This window comes from Crocodylus siamensis, chromosome 6 (assembly GCF_052110815.1).
Source record: "Crocodylus siamensis isolate JL-2025a chromosome 6, ASM5211081v1, whole genome shotgun sequence".
Lineage (NCBI taxonomy): Eukaryota > Metazoa > Chordata > Crocodylia > Crocodylidae > Crocodylus > Crocodylus siamensis.
The window spans coordinates 76,806,703-76,821,174 of NC_143400.1; the positions used below are offsets into that span (position 1 = coordinate 76,806,703).

Below are 14,472 nucleotides of genomic sequence, written 5' to 3' on the forward strand. Positions count from 1 at the left end.
TGTCTTAAAAAAAAACACTGATTTTTCCTTCAAACTTCCAGTTAAAGAGAGCAGACAGCAGCACACAGCAGACATACACACTTGAAATCAGAGTAATTTATTTATATTTATTTATGCATCTTGTACTTGAGCACTGGGTCCAATAAATGAAAGGGTTAGGGTTTTTAATGCTCATAACTGAGCATGTAAAACAGTTATTTTTAAAACTGAAATGAAGCAGTAACTTTTTGCCTTTCAACAAAATTGGATGTTAGGTATAACATCTGGCATTACAGAAAATTATAGTATGTTTTTAAAAAATGTTTTGTAAGCAGAAGCTAGTATGTTGAAAAGTATAAGAGAAATATGTTCATGCAAGAGGTCTTGAAATGTCTTTTGCATATAGAAATAAACATTAGGTGCACACCAATAAAGATTTTCTTGGCCAATACCAATAATTGGCCTGTCCCTGCCAATTATTAATCAGCCATATCAGCTGATACCAATCTGATGCCCAGCTGCGGTCCTGTAAATTGGTTAGCAGGGAGAGCAGCTCCCTGTAGGTAAATCTGTGGAAGGGAAGGCATGGGGGGGGAGAGAAGGGGTGTGGGGGGGGGGCAGATCGAGGACCCCACAGTGAGAGGGAGGGAGTGGGGCAGGGGTAGGAGCTGGTGCTGGGGGTGCTACCCAGCCAGGGCAGTGAATGGGAACCAGGGAGGGGAGATGGACAAAGCTGCAGGCAGCTCCTCCAGGGATTCAGCATCCTGGTGCTTAAAAATGGTGGTGGGGATGCTTGAACTAAAGCTTGCCAAATGAGTTTTAGTTCAAGCACCACTGCCACCATTTTTAAGCATAGGGATGCTTTTAACTGGGATAAAGGTGGATGCGGGTTGCTTGCTGTGGGCTCAGGGCTTTCCATCCTGATGCTTTTGCTCCTGAGGCTCCACACCAGCTGCGCGCCACTTGGCAGTGGGAGGCAATGTCCCCACTGCTGCCAGGCAGGCAGGGGATGCGTGGCTGGTGTGGGGCTCCTGAGGGAAAAGCGTCAGAGTGGAGAGCCCCAAGCCCATAGCAAGCAGCCCACATCCGCCCCATGCACAAGTCCGGAGGGCACATGGTTTCACGCCCCCCATGCTTCCCCCAGGGGGTGCGTGAAGCGGTGAGGAGCTGCTTCTCCCCCCCCCCCCCCGGCACTCCCTGGACAAGCTACCCATAGCTCCATCCTGGGTCCCATTCATCACCCTGGCAGGAGAGCACTCCCAGCCCCTGTCCCTGCCCCACTCCCTCACCATAGGTGCCTTGATCTGCCCTCTCCCCCCACACCCTTTCCCCTCCACAGACTTACCTGCAGGGTGCTGTTCTCCCTGCTGCCCAGCTGCATTCCTGGCCTTGTGCATGCATGAGGCTGCATGCATGCACGTGGCATTTGGGGGCCCCGGCCAGAAGGCATATTATACATCAGTGAACGTTATCGGCTACATTGGCCAAAAAAGCCAATAATAATGTTAATTTTCCTTTTATTGGTGCTGATTTCATATGCAACCGATATATCCATGCACGTCCAATAAACATTCACAATTACAGGGTAGGTCTGTAATGGGAATAATGATATGCTCACAACAAATGGTTTAACTACCGCTGACAAAACTTTTCAGTAATAAAAAGTAAGACTTACCAAGTCCAAACTCTCTGGGTACCCAACAGACTATAATAAAATAAATATTGCAAACAAAAAGGAATATGACCCACAGGTATCTAGAGAAAAATACTAAAAAGAACCAAAGCACAAATTCACAATCTTCTTTCAATTATGTTAAATGAAATATAACAATCTCCTATCAAATGCTGCTATATATCCTCAAGTAACAGATTTACTTTGGTATATAGCCAGAAGGAAAGCAAGGATTCAGGAATTATGGGCCTTCAGTGGTGGCTTCTTCCAGGGCTTCTTCCACTCTTCCCTTTTGCATCCTGGGACAGTCAGCGGCTCCAAAACTAGTCAATCATAGTTGCTAGAATAGGACACAGGCCAGCAGACAGGTTTTCTGTTAAAAGTTTTAAATGATTTTAGCTCAATCCTGAAAGCCTTAACAGACATGGTTTAGGTTAGAGTAACAGCAGCAACAACAATCATTTTTGCTCATTTCCCTGTTACAGTTTATAAAGCATTTTTGTAGTAACTTGCCCCTGATGATCGGGGATCTGGGTTGTCCATTTTCCACAGAAAAAACACAGTAAACCAAGTTTATCTTCTACTGGAAGCAAACGCGGACTTCTCATTTTACCGGAGAAACCTGCGAATTTTTCAGTTTCGTGACAAGGGGCACCAGCAGGGCTGGGAGGGTTGTGGAGGGGAGTGAAGGGCAGGAGCAGGGTTGGGGTGGAGGGGCTTTCATTTTAAGCATGGATGTGGGGGGGGAGGTATCAGAGAATTTGCAACTTTTTATCAGAGAATTTGTGATTTTTCTTTTTTTTTTATCAGGGAAAATCAGGATTTCTGGCAATGATTTATTTGCCAGCAGTGCTTGTATTGTTATTTTTCAGAGTCAAGTCAAATTTCTAAATTGGCTCTCTTAGAAAAATAATTGTATGCTTTTCAGTATAAGCAATAATTCATTGTAAAAACCTCTGAACAAAATAAATGTTGATGCCATTTTTAAGTGTAAATAGTAGTAAGTATTAAACAATGAATAAACATTTTTTATTCCATGGAGGGAGCTGGGTGGTGGTGTGGGTGCTGTCACATGGCTGGCAGTCCAGAGATTGTAAGTTCAAGGCCATAGCAGAAGTTTCTCATGGTGCAGTCCTATCAGAGTCCAGTGAATTTACAATTTCTGCTAAATACTATGTGTCACGAGGCTGTGAGAAAGGAAGTCCACCGATCCTTTATTATAGATATGTCAGTTCCATTAGGGTTAGAATAAATATGCTGGCCCTAATCACAGAGGAATTTGCCCTCCTTTAAATTTTCTGGACTTCATTTGTGTCTTGACCTTGCCTCCAGGCTGTAGAGCTCTTCTGAAGGAAATCAAAAAAGTTAGTTTCAGTGTTCTGGCTAACAACTCAGGTCAGAAATGTCTGTCTAATTCCTGTCTGTATCCCAGAGCCAAGCTGGCTTCTTGGGAGGTTTTCCCTACCTACCTCAACTTCAGTTTTCTTCTGATGAATGTGCTGCAGTAGCTGGTGTCTTTGACATCTTCAGAGGAGGAACTAGGCTGAGAAATTCAAAAAGGGTAAATACAAGTTCCTCTGCTCTGTCCCCATATCAGTGTCTAAATGGGGAACTTAGCTACCTCTGTGAGATGAAGGGTCACGATGGCCCAAATGCCTTTGCATAAGGAAAAAACAAGGTGAAACTAAAGAGACTGGCTTTCCTAGTTCAGATACAGGTGCCATCTTGTAAAATAGTCTGAGTGGGATTGCCTTAGTCCCTGCCCATGTAGCTAATGAAAAAAGAGAAGTGACTGAGATAAGAAAAAGCTAGTAAAATGCACAGAAAAGCCTGGACTTGTTCTAAATCCCTGGATTCCTGGATTGGTATTTTAGAACTCTGGTGGCAGCTGCTCCTACTCCAGACCCAGTAGGTCTGGTTCAGTGAATCTGCAGATCCAGCAGATTATCAGAGCGCTACCTCAAGACCACTGCTGAATCCCCCTTCCACACCCCCTGACACTTCAGAACCCAGTGAACCAGGAGTCAGTCATACTAGTAGCCCCAGTGTTAAACTGGTAATGCCCAGATGCACTCTCATTTTCTACTGTGCCCAAGACCAGGAATCTGGAGGAGTGGGGATGAGCTCAGAGACCCAGCTGCAGCAAGAATGGTTGGAGGAGCAGTGGCCAAGACAAGTCCATGGGGCAGGTGTTAGTTAATTCAGGCTTCATGTAGCTCATGGGCCAACATTTAGATAGTCCTGCCTTGGACTGCAAACAGGGGGAACTTTGAACACTATCAGTATTGGAGAGGGAAGTATAGGGCTGTAGCCCCAGTTCCCTCCCCCCCACACCTCTGGACAGACATCCCAAGGCCTTAGTTATACTCCAGATGGGGGTCTCCAGGGAAACTACAGACCCACCCCATGTTCATTGCCAATTGTATGAACCCTGGAAAGAAGCCAACCAACAGAACTTATTCTACAGGCTGAAGTAAGGTTCAGGGTTTAACTCAGAGCTGACCAAGTTCTGGACAGCCAGGGGCCATGTACCAGGCAGACCACAGTCCTGGGGGCCACATGAGTGGCAAGCCATGGACCCAAGGGTTCTTCGCCATGGTGTTGGTTCTTCCCTTAGGCTGTATATCCAGTGTGAGCAGCTTGGGCACCCCCACTCTTTCCTGCTGCACTGCTCCACCCTGTCCCCAGGAGCAGGGGCAGGAAGTAGAAGCTGGAGCAGGGTAAGGGAACCTGGAGAACTTTGCTGCTGCAGCAGGCACAACAGGGGAAGGGAGGAGAGGGAGACAACATAATGGATGACTGCATGCCAGGTGGCTGGGCAGGAGCTTGTAAGGCTGCATGTGGCTTGTGGGTCCCCAGTTGTACAGCCCTGGTTTAACTAACACATTGCAAATTTATATGCTCCTTGTGGAAGTCTGTAATATGGGCAGGTAAGAGCTATAAAGTCTCTGCTATATCAAGTTGTCAGTGTAGTCAGGAAAGAAGGAAGACTTGCAAAGTTTTTTCTTTTAAATGTTTTCTTAGAGAAATTGCCCTGGCTACTTCATGGATTCAGAGCACAACTTTTGAACCTCTTTCTGGTCTGTCAGCACTACTCCATACACTTATGCTGGAGGCATCATTCAACTTCTGAACCGTAAAATAATTGTTTCAGTAGTTGCTATTTCCAGTCAAGTTAGTTTTTAAGTTGCAAGCTTCTACTGAGAGAACGCAGTATTTATATTTTTAATTTAGCAGGGAGTTTTTGTCACCAGTCTCAAGAAATACTTGAACTTCTGTTGAATAGCAGAGCCTCTTCTTTATAAGGTCTCAGAATCTAATGGACAGATAAATTCTTTGCATATAAGGTCATTTCTATCCTTGGCTGGTACCTTTTATAGTCAAAAACTTGCACAAGTTAAAGTTGCTTCTTTAGTTTCAGCTTCTACTGGCACTTGGCATAGTGGGACTACTTGCAAGTCTTTGTCACCTGGTAAGCTGTGCTAGCAGGAGTTCTACTTCAGGGCAAGTTGAAGTGTAGAGGCCAGACAAAAACTACTTTTCAGGTTTGGAGGTCGAACTCAGAGCTCACTGCCATACCCCAAATACCCCACTACCACACCCCAGTCTGTTCTTGCTGGTTTTCTGTAGCAGTTGTCTTCATGCCATACTGCCCTGATAACAGAAAGATAGAGGATGAACATATCTTGTGTTTGATGCTCTTAGCAAAGGATAATCCAATCTCTCCACCTTAGAAATATGTTAATGTAAGACTCTAACTGTTGCAGATCTTGACCTTAGCATAATGAAAAGTTGAAAAAATTACCTGAAAAAGATGTCTTTCTTCAAGTGATAATGTCCTTAGGTCTACGCCACCCATGAGAGCCTAGGATGATCCAGTCAGAGATGAAAGTTAACATTCAAGATTTGGGTGCATCTTAGACTATATGTTTGTGTCGGTATTGATTGGCCTACAGTATTTGGAAAATATAAATAACATTCCACTGAGAGTTCCTACTGGTCAATACTGCGTAGTATTACTTCAACTGATTTTGCATATGTCTGAGGTGCTGGTCATCAGCTTGAATGTCTTCCCTGACAGGCCACATGCTGCATATAGGTTATCCATTAAATGAATTTTATTCATTGGCCTTATCTACACTAGGAACTTCTTTGTTCTTCCATTGTTCCTGAGCCCTGTGGACACTCATGGGCCACTCCTTACTCTGGTACATCTATATAATATCTGAAAAACCGGGGCAGAGTTTTTCTGTGTACAAGATGTTTTTTTACAAAAATTCCACCATAGTTAACAAAAAAAACACCAGTTTTGTTCCCCAAATTCCTTTATTTATGGAATACAAGAGAGGCAGTACATGCTGAATGAATCCTTTGGGCTACAGTTAATCTGAAGCACAAGCTTCTGTGTTCATTGTAGAACCGGAAGGGGCCTATGCAAGCATCAAGTCCAATCCTCTGCCATGGGCAAGAAGTTATTGGGCTCAGACAAGCTCAACAAGGTGCCTGTCCAGCCTCATCTTGAACACCTTCAAGGAGGGTGACTGCACCACCTCTGCTGGGGGTGTGTTTCAGATTCTGGTGACTTTAACAGAGAAAAAGTTCTTTCTTATATCTAGCTTGAATTTACTTATAAGCTTATGCCCATTGGTCCTCGTCCTACCTTAACATGCCTTCCTGAAGAGTTGCTTATCTAGGTCTTGGTGTTCACCCTGATGTACTTGTAGGCAGCTATCAAGTCACCTCTCAGCCTTCTCTTACTCGCGCTGAACAGGCCCAGTTCCTAGAGTCTCTCCTCATAGGGCCTGTCCTTCATGCTGTTGACCATATGGGTGGCCCTTCTTTGTACCTTCTCAAGTTTATCCATGTCCTTCTTGAAGTGCTGTGCCCAGAATAGGACGCAGTACTCCAGCTGAGGCCTCACCAGTGCAGAATAGAGAAGGAGAGAGGGGAGAACAGAGAGCCTGTATATAAGAACTACATAAAGTGAGGCAATTTTTAATTTGGTTTGGTTTTTATTTTTCCTTTCAGTTTGCTGCAGTAATGAACTTTCCTTCTGGTATACTTCAGCCTGTGTTAAAATGATGAAAGCAGACAGAGCCTTAGTAGACCAGATCATTGGATGAATACTTTGTTACAGTGCACTTGCCAGGATTGCCTGCAGCAATATTCTTGTCTGCATCCCATCCCCTCCAAATCTAAATTTTTGTGCAGTTAAGTTCTGGAATGAAGAAAATTTAGTGTTCACTTCTTACCTAATTCTGTTATGAATATCTTTACATTTTCAGGAACAGCAAAGAGAGCAGTTGTTCTGTTTGAAAAAAACAAGGAATATATTTACGGCAGAGCTACCCAGCACAGTTCTCTCTAGCAAGTGCCCAAACCATTTTGCAATGTGAGAGTTAATCTCTCTGTAAGTATTTCCAAATAAACTTCAACAGCAAAAAATAAGAACTTCAGTTTTCAAACTATTATTTGAATAATCCCGCTGAAATAACTGGATTCATTTTTTGAATGAAGAAATTCAAATCTTAGTTTAACAAAGATTTGGGAAGAAAGGGAGTACTTATAGAAGTAGGCATTTTCCAGTTTCAGGTGCTCAATAAAACCTTACTCTACTTTTGCTGAATATACAAAAGCTGCATTTCTTTTTAAATGCATGAAATAATATTAATTTGTGTGATTTTTAAATGTGGTTATTTTTCAAATATAAAAAGATAATGGCACCACAGAATGCATTTTTTCCTATTAAATGCATGTTGCCTTGAGAAGGAATTTTTAATTTATGTCCATATTCCTGCACAGTGATTAAATATTGATCATGAAATCTGATGTGACAATTGGATGCCCAATTTGTGGTAAATAATTATATGTGCTAAGTTGAATGTTAACAGATTCCTGCAAAATCATTGTTGTTTAGTTGGGGGAGGAGGGGAATAGTGTTTATGGATAAAATTTCCAGGTGCAGTAGTAAAACGAAGTCAAATGAGAAACATATAATACTGTAAAATAGCCTTTTTTGATCTGAGTAAAGAATGTGGCCATGTGGAGTACTTAAATAAGACAAGGAGTATTCTTTTTCTTCTGATTAATCAATGCAGCCTTTGAATCCTATATTAGTTTCTTTCTTGTAAAAAGTAAATTACTCTCAGTATTTTGAGGATGTGACTTTTTTTGAAAATCACGTTTTAATACAAAATTTAAATAAAAGTTGCTTGCAGGAAAATATTCAAAATATCATAGGTTTTGTTTTTAACGGCAAATACTTCAGAGGATCTTTTTAAACAAATGCAGACAAGCTATTTCAAGCCATCTGAGTCTAGGGATAAACTGTATTTCTTATGAGATATTCATGCTGGTTGTATGATGTTTTTATTGAAACGATGTAGGGGGAAATTTTGTTTTCTGTTGTTAGGACTTTCTGGTGTTGGCTTGCATAAGATTCCCAGTTAGTTGGAAAACAATTATTTCCATATATGTATAATAGAAAGGAAATAACTCCTAGTTTCTCTTTGCAACTCAGTATAGCTGTTTTCTTTTAGAAAACAAATGATTATTTAAACTGATCTTGTTGAGTGAGTATCTTTGTGTTTCCTGACACTTGTCCCTGGAAACCATGAGTTACTATGGATACGTGACACTTATGATGAGGTCATTCTAGTTGAACATAGCCACAGTGTAGACATCAGCTACGTGATACAGTAGTATTTTTTTAAAGATGTATCTGGTGTTTCCTAGCAATGGTGTTAAAATGTTTTGAATGTTCAGATAAGTTAGTCTTTCCATTACATCATGGCTTAAACTTTTTTTCCCCTATATGATTAAGGTAAATGAGCTACAGTTTGACAGTATTTTTTCAGTAAGTAATATTTGTGTAGTTGCAAAATTACACCTACCTTTAAAGAAGAATAATCGACAACTATGGTGCATATGTGCTGTATCTCATGATTTCACAGATCTTTTGTTGTTGACTTATATTATGGAGGACCCAATGTGTGCTAAATGGGATTGTTTCCAAGAGTTTGCAGCTTTTTGAATATTTATATTATTTTGTACACTTTGTCTTTGGTTGTTTACTATTTCCATATTGTGGAGTGAATGTTGTGTGATGGGAAATCTAAGTCTTGGAGGTAGTAAATCTTTTCCGTGCTGCTTTGTTAAATAATTTGGTTTTGTATTTTAATTTCCTTATACAAGGTATGTGTGTTCATATAAACTACAAAAATATCTGTTTCAGCAAGAGCAAAGAATATTATGGAAGGATGTCAATAAACACAACTTAGCTACTAATTGAATTTGGACAGTTAGTGATGCTGAAAAAAGGAAACTGTGATATATAAAGGCCTGAATATGCATATATGTGCAGAAATTTGGTTCAGTGGTAATGTACACAGTCCACAGAGAATAGAAATGCTTTTAGTGAGTTATTAAAAGTTTAATCCTAACTTTTTATTTACTGTAACTCTTTCATATTGAATTTATTAAAGTGAGATTTGGGGACTATTGATATTATGTATGTTTCATGCATAGTTCTTATGTTTATGGTTTCCTTGCCTTGCCTTCCCTGGTTTTTGGCTGGAAGTTTTATGTCAAACTGTTCTTAAAAGTTATAACAACTTTATCCATGGAGGCATTTTCTTCATCATTTACATTATGTAAAGTATACAAACATTTAATAAAATAATCAAATATTGCAGCATAGGTTCCTATACCAGATAATCAGGGAGGGTGGGGAGACTGTTCTTCCTTCTTTAAGATGCATAGGGAGGTGGGGAGGGCCTGAATTCATTCTTATTTCACCCCTCCCTTTGGTTTACCTTTTAACAATACTGAAGTAACCTTGAAGCAGATTTTAAATACACAAATTTCTTTGTAGTTAGGCTTAGCAATATTTGGGCTACCCAGACTTATCCTTTCAAATTATGCTACAACACAGTTTTTTACCAGAAGAAAAGCAAAAAGGATTTTGAAAAACTTACCGTTTCAGACTCAGCCCTTTCTGTTGCACAGATGTTCTCCTCATTTGGTATTAATAGGTTGATACCTTACACCTACACAATTGAGAGGTAGTCCATTGTTGCTGGAGGATTTTAGAGCTACGCCCTGCACCTCATGTCAGCCCACCAAATGTTATGCTCCCAGTTCTCAAGTGAGCTGGTGGGTCAGTTCCTCCTTTATCATTTTGTCTTATTCCCTTTTGTGCAGTAATGATTATCCAACTTCCTTCTTCTCCTTGGTTTGAGGTATTTGGCAGCTTTGATAGCCACAGTCATTCAGGATACATCATGGCTCTGTCTGCTGTCCAGGATTCTGCTCTGACAACTAATGCATGGCAGCAAACACTGGGCTAACTCAAAGCATTGTTGCCTATGTGAGGCAGCATTTATGGGCTCCCCAGAAGTTAAATTATGCCCTGCCTTTTCACAGATGTTCCATGCATCACATACAGTATCATAATATGAAAGGATTCCATGCTTGTAAAATTAAATTGGCTCTTTATTTAGAGAAATCTTTATAAAGACGCTGCAGCTGGCATTCTGGCTATATGCATACAGACTGACTTCTTGTCCAAACCACCCCATGCTACAACCTGTGCTCCTTTCTGCAAGCTTCACGCAGGTTGCTACAGCCGCCAGCTAACCCTTGCATTGCCAGGGCATTGGATTCAGAATTAGCCCTTTATGATCCCTTGAATCCCCAGAAGTCATGACTCCAGTGCCTCACAGTTTGATCAGGGATCATAGATTCATAAATTCCAGGGTCAGAAGGGACCTCAGTGGGCCATCTAGTATGACCCCCTGCCCCCAAGAAAAGGGTCACCAAACTGGGATCATGTGATTCCAGCCATGTGCCTGTCCAGTCTCCTCTTGAAGACCCCCAAAGATAGGGGAAGAACCACCTCCCTTGGAAGCCCATTCCAGGTCCTGGTAACCCTGACCATGAAGAACTTGTTTCTAATGTCTGGTCTAATGTCCAGTCCATTTCAGATAGTCTAAGAATGAGGAAACTATCCAGCAAGCTGGGAGTACAACTGACTATGTTGAGAGATGGAAAATCCCCCTGGAGGGACCCAAAGCCCCACTACACATTGAGGTGGGTCCCTAGCATGCTGCGGAAAAAAGGGTTCTTGTAGAGCCTCCTTTGTCCTATCTGAGGGAGAGTTGCATGGTGATCAGGGGTAGGGCTTGCAAACCCTAGTGGCTCTAGTCTGAAAGGTAAGCATGATTTTTGTATGGCATCAGCAAAGGTTAATGATCATGTGGAATGAACCTTGCAGAGTTAACTGTTCTCCTTTGTCTGTCTACTCCTTGAGAGAATATCTGAGGCCTTTCTTTTATATTATAGCCCTTGCAGTGCTTTTTATGGAACTTATCATTTCTCCTCCAGCTGTTGGCATGATTGAACATGTTACTCTTGCCTCAGGTTGTAGCGTAACGGTAATTGTGCCTGTCTGGCTTTCCCCTTTAAGACCCGCACTTTGTCAAGGAACGGGGCTCAGATGCAGGCAATGGCAAATTGGGTATTTTTCCACTGATCATCAGTCATGAATTTTTTTCTCTGCCAGGGAAAGTATCCAGAGTCAGAAAGGTGGGAAAGAGTGCGTCTCCTCTCCTTCCTCTCTCTCTGCTCCACAGGCTGGTTCCACATTAAAGCAAGCGGCATGTTGGGCAGTCGGACTGGATCACAGGTACACAAGAATTCCACAGAGCTAGACACCGAGAGACTCCAGAGTGGGGAGCAGGGTTTCTTTTCACATATCAGGTAACTCATAACTTGCTAAGTAAAGCCCAAGTGGGTTTAGGTTGCTTCTACAAAACTTACGCAGGTGCTTGGGAACCATGCAGGCAACACTTCAGGTCCTTGGGGGCATGTAGAAAGCTCATGTCATAACCAAGGTATTTGTACCTTGGCTCAGTGATCCCCAAGCCAGAGGTTGAGGAATGTGCTACCTCCTTCCTATAAATAGTCAAAGCAAATATCACTTAATGGAAAAGAAGAGTTGCTGGCAATTTTGTAGGACAGGCATGCATGGAACTCATAAATAATAATAAATCATATCCCTTTCAAGTATTATTACATGCGCTGTTTCTCATAAATACTTTCTGTTGAAGATTTCTGATTTAAAAAGAAAAGCAAATGTATTTGTAGGTTATAAAATTTATTTTGCCTTGTTAACCCAAGGTTGGGGCATTAGTAGCTCCACCAGTGAAAGACACCTTCAGAAAGAGATTTTTTTCCCAAAATGCCCTAAAAACCATAAAAGAGCAATAGCAATTTTCAAGGTCAGGTACAGCCATTTAGAACAAACAATTATTATGTATTTAGATAAGCCTAGTTGGTCACAAAGCAACATCTCATTATTTATGTATGAGATGCTTTGGAGCAAGGTATTTTGGGTCAAATCCCTGATTTGTGATCCCTGATTGGCTTTTAACTCATTGGCTAAATGGAATTCATGTGACATCTATCAATTACAAGTATTCACCCTTAAAAATAAAATTTGTGTATCCATACAGTTAAGGAGCTTTTTGGAAAACAGCAAAGAAAATAGTAGATGAATGTTTTCAATCCTTGTTATCAAAACTAGGACAGCAATTCATTGTTTGTTACCAGCACCAAGAAAAAACTATTTTCTTAGTAGAAGGAGAAAAAAAATCTAGATGCTTCCAAGGCAGTCTAGATACAAATAAATTTTGTTCCAGGGCCTCAACATGACAAATCAAATAGGTATTTATATATGCAAGCTCACAGTTCTGACCCTTCCACACCAAGATTCCCAAGAAGTAGCTTGTGATAGTCATAGCAAAGCAAAAATAATGTGCCAGTCAGTGCCCAGTCTAGAGAAACAGGCCCATTCATAACTGGACAGCTGGAAAGGATTCATGTCCACTAGTTCCCCAAAATCAAGAATAGCTTTTTCACCCAGTACAGAGAATGGTTCATGCCAGGCTCAAAACATAAGAATGACTTTAGTGTTACCACTGTGGCAAAGATTTGCAAAAAATCCAAACATCACTGCAGCAGTTGTTTCCAGGCAGTGGTCATGCTTAGTCAACTATCTTCAGTGGTGCCAGGGTTGCTGCCATGACTTCATCCCTTCTGTGGGTTTTTGAAATGTAGAAGCAGAAGTTCCTTCTTCCTGTATGGAACCATGTACCTTATTCAGTGTGATATTAGGTATCCTTCTTGGATCAAATCTGAATGTCCTTTGGGACAGATGAATAAAAGCATGCTTTGGGCCAGTTTTCTGACTCTTTTATGGTCACTGGAAGCAAATGTGTAGGGTATTTGTATTCACTTTGGCATATCTATCTGTGGCTTTAAACAATAAAATATCCAAAATATACAAGTATAAGTATATGATATAAACCAGTGGTCCATCAAATCCATATTTGCCAACTTCAGCTACTTTAGAAGAAGATATATAAACCATCTTGTAGGCAGTTATGGTGTTTGCAAGGGAAAGCCCCTATATTTCATGAGAAGTGGGCTTATGGTAAAGACCTGACTAGATTTAAATCCTTTTCAAAATCAGGAGGTAACCAGAGGTAGAATTTCTCTCTGGGCAAGCAAAATCATGTCCTGGCAGAGAAGAATCTGCTGCCTTTTAAGACAGCTTTCATAAATGGTACAAAAGAGGAAAGAGGCTGTTATACCTAGTCCTTAAATCTACAGATTGCATCCTGATCATCGGAAAAGAATTCTAGTTTAGCATGGATTCTTTCCCATTAAACAGATTATATTTTAGTATCTAGACCAGGAGATTTCATTCACCAAATTAAAAGTACATTTCTGCTGCTAGAATGAATAGATGCTTTCTGAGGTAGAAACTGCCTTTTTGGGCAGTGTTCAGGGCCTCAACTTCTACATGGTACCATAAAACAAAATGTTGATTTCAGCTAGGTCAGAGTTTCTCCAGAATGGTTGATTACAATCCTACAACCAAGCATCATAGAAACAAGGTTACAAGCCCTTAGGTATTCTGTAGGTAGTCACATCACACTCCCTGAGTATCCTCAGGTTCCAAGATTAATCAGAATGACAAATTAGACCCGTCTGACTCGCCTTTCCTCTCACCGTTGTATCTGAAAGGCAGAGTTTCTGAATTACCTCCTCAGTCTATACAAGAGCCTTATGGCTGCTACGATGAAGACTTGTCTTATAGCTGCAGAAACAACCATTCTTCAGGGCAAATTCCTCTTTCTACTATTAATAGATAGGAAATAGTTCTGCTATCATTTGTTCTAACCCATAGCGCTTCTGTGGAAAATTTTAGCATAAATGGGCTGCTTTAACACTCCAGAGTCCTGCTTCATGACTGGGGCTTTCTAGGCATGATGGTAATACAGAAACTAAGAATAATCTTCTCAAGAATATGGAATACAAAGCCAGTTGTACCCTGTTCATCCTATTTTGTCATATGCCAAGACATTACAGCCTAAAAGCTGTTGGAGGCAAAAATGTTAAAATCTTGCACCAGTTGGTTTGCTAGGCATCCTGGAGACATTCTAACAGAAACTGAAGGGTGTGTAAGAAAAAGTATGCGTGTCAGCTGAGGATGATTTGCAGTTTCCAATCCTCCCATTCTTCTGCAGCAGAAGTGTCAAACTCATCCAGCCTTGTGGGCCAGATGAGGTTCTCTGGGTCAGTCCGTGGGTCTCATCAGGCTGTGCCAAAGCCAGTGCTGGTCTGTTAGCAGTGTGTATTCTGTGATGGCCCCCCATCCTGCTAGGATCAGCCCTTGTGCCTTGGGCAGTGCCCCTGGCACTGGGTCCAGCCTACACACTGCAGAAAGTGCAAGACCTGGAGTGGGGCGCAGCACC

General features: G+C 41.4%; 1 protein-coding gene and 1 long non-coding RNA gene across 2 annotated transcripts in view; one reads left to right on the top strand and one right to left on the bottom strand.

The window, feature by feature from the left end:
- Positions 1–14,472, top strand: part of SCHIP1 (schwannomin interacting protein 1) — a 556,040-nt gene that overhangs the window by 455,129 nt on the left and 86,439 nt on the right.
- LOC149863033 (uncharacterized) lies at positions 1,274–9,919 on the bottom strand. The gene is made up of 5 exons (XR_016442995.1): positions 9,628–9,919; positions 6,312–6,959; positions 5,457–5,516; positions 3,121–3,194; positions 1,274–2,997 (listed from the first exon to the last, which is right to left on the bottom strand). It is a non-coding gene; the product is annotated as an uncharacterized LOC149863033 (long non-coding RNA).